Raw genomic sequence first — 2988 nt, 5'->3', positions numbered from 1 at the left:
CCCGCCCCTGCTTCAGGCCTTAGTGGTTCAGAAGAGCCCGGCAGCCAGGCTGGCTTTTTCATTGTAGGGCGTGGTTGTCCTAGCTGGTGTAGATTTCAGGCCGTCTCTTCCCCATGCCCTGCCCACAGTATTGCAGATTGCCTGGCTGGCGGCAAGTCCAGACCACCTAAATTTGGTTGGATTTTTCATTTCTCCACTTTAGTTGGGGTCCATTGATTGTACGGGGGAACATGCAGGAGGTCTTTCTAGGCACCGCGTTCAGTGCTGCTTCACTCTACCAGAGAGTATGGCCAAATAGCACAGAATTTGGTTTCTTGCCCTCCTCTGAAGCCTGAGGCTTCCTTGCCTGGCTGGTCCACAGAGCCGGGGTGCTCACTGCTGGGACTTCAGAGCGCAGCTGCTGTGAGAATACGGTGAAGGTACTATGTTCTGGAAGATGTTGTCATACACTTTTCCCCAGTTATTTTCAAACTCAAACCTGACATGAACCTATGTTGACTCACTGGGTGGGGTCCCTTCTTACGCAGCACACGTGGCAAGTGCCTGAATTGGGGCTGGAGGCACTTCAGAGCCTCTGAGGGGCCACCACTTCTGGCCCAAAATTGCAGGGTTGTAGATGAGGCTGCCTGTGGAGAACTGATGTGAGGAGGAAGCTGTTTCCAACAAAGAGCACTTTGATCTGTTGCTATGGCTGTGGTGAGCACAACTGAAGGAGCCTATGTGTGTACCTGAATTTTCCCCATAACTCATTTCTTCAATATGAAGAAACACCAAACTATGTACAGGGAACTTTTTACAAAAGGCAGACCTTTTTTTAGCCGTGTAACCCACGTAGCCTAACCATCTGGCAGAATGACTACAAATAGGGGTCATTGTGCTGGTAAAAGCCTCTACTATGACTGTAAGTGGGACGTTGGCAAAATTTAATTGTTACAGTATTTAGAGCTGCTGTAGCTGTTCCTTCACAACATAAAATAGGAGAAATGACGAGTACGTCTTTCAGGCGGGTGGCAGTCAAAACATGCGTAATCTCTACCTGGTCTGTAGCTGTAACTGTGATGTACAGGCAAAGCAAAAATTAGGAGACTTATGAAAACAAATAATGCAATGATATTAGGATATACACTTTTGTATTTTTATTTTTTATTTTTTTTTGAGACAGTCTCGCTCTGTCGCCCAGGCTGGAGTGCAGTGGCTGGACCTCAGCTCACTGCAAGCTCCGCCTCCCAGGTTAACGCCATTCTCCTGCCTCAGCCTCTTGCGTAGCTGGGACTACAGGCGCCCGCCACCTCACCCGGCTAGTTTTTTGTATTTTTTAGTAGAGATGGGGTTTCACCGTCTTAGCCAGGATGGTTTTGATCTCCTGACCTCGTGATCCACCCGTCTCGGCCTCCCAAAGTGCTGGGATTACAGGCTTGAGCCACCGCGCCCGGCTGTATTTTTATTCTTATATAAGGTTATTTGCTGGCTATTGGTGGCCTCTAATTCAGCCTGCTAAAAAAAATTTTTTTTTTTTTTTTTTTTCTTGAGACAGAGTCTCACTCTATGGCCCAGGCTGGAGTGCAGTGGCCTGATCTCGGCTCACTGCAGCCTCTGCCTCCTGGGTTTAAGCAATTCTCTGCCTCAGCCTCCCAGTAGCTGGGATTACAAGTGCCCACAACCACGCCTGACTAGTATTTTGTATTTTTAGTAGAGATGGGGAATCACCATCTTGGCCACGCTGATGTTGAACTCCTGACCTCGTGATCCACCCGCCTCGGCCTCCAAAGTGTTGGCATTACATCGCGCGCGGCCAAATTTTTTTTTTTTTTTTGAGACGGAGTCTCCCTGTTGCCCGGGCTGGAGTGCAGTGTCGCGATGTCAGCTCACTGCAACCTCCGCCTCCCGGGTTCAACTGATTCTCCTGCCTTAGCCTCCCAAGTAGCTGGGATTACACGCAGGTGCCACCATGCCCGGCTAATTTTTTGTATTTTTAGTAGACAGGGGCTTTCACCGAGCCAGGCTGGTCTCGAACTCCTGACCTTGTGATCCGCCCACCTTGGCCTCCCAAAGTGCTGGGATTACAGGCGTGAGCCACTGCGCGGACCACGCCCGGCCTAAATTCTAATATAGAATTATAGGGATTGAATTCATGTTCGGGGCCACGTTGTTGTATGCATAGAGGTACAGCCTTAAATGTGAACAATTACTATAAACTATATTTTAAAACTTTTTTCTGACTTTATTACATAAATTTTCTTCCTTTTTTTTTTTTAGATGGAGTCTCGCTCAGTCACCAGGCTGGAGTGCAGTGGCGAGATCTCAACTCATTGCAACCTCCGCCTCCGGGGTTCACGCCATTCTCCTGCCACCGCATCACGAGCAGCTAGGATTGCAGGCGCCAGCCACGAAGCCCGGCTAATTTTTGTATTTTCAGTAGAGACGGGGTTTCACCCTGTTGGACAGGATGGTTTCGATCTCCTGACCTCGTGATCCGCTCGCCTGGACCTCCCAAAGTGCTGGGATTACAGACTTGAGCTACCAGGCCCTGCCCTTATTATATAAATTTTGTATTGGGTCAATGATTTAATCATATCATTTAATGAATCTGTTTATTCTTTTTTCCCCCCCAAATATTTGTGCTTCAGGGGTAGTTACCAGATGATCAATTTTCCTCGTATATTCGGTAGTCTTGTAATAAAAAGCATGTAGAGTGTAGACGTCTGCTGGTGTGGCTCCTCCTTCGACCGGTGCATGAGCTGGGGTCACGGTGTGGGTAGAGGCTAGGGTCTGGGTCAGGCGCTCGCACCCCGCTTGTGGGAAAGCGAGGCAGGTCTCCGCCGCAGTCCGTCAGCATTGGCGCCCAGATCACGCCGGTTCCGCTCCCGCCGGAAGCGGGCCTAGCCTCCTGCTTTTCCGGACCGGAACTTCCGCTTGTCGCGTGACGCCGGGGCGGGCGCTCTACCGGGGCGGACCTGTGGGCGGGACAGAACCCGGAGGACGCTATTA

This window comes from Papio anubis, chromosome 18 (assembly GCF_008728515.1).
Source record: "Papio anubis isolate 15944 chromosome 18, Panubis1.0, whole genome shotgun sequence".
NCBI classification, from domain to species: domain Eukaryota; kingdom Metazoa; phylum Chordata; class Mammalia; order Primates; family Cercopithecidae; genus Papio; species Papio anubis.
This window is presented reverse-complemented; position numbering follows the sequence as displayed.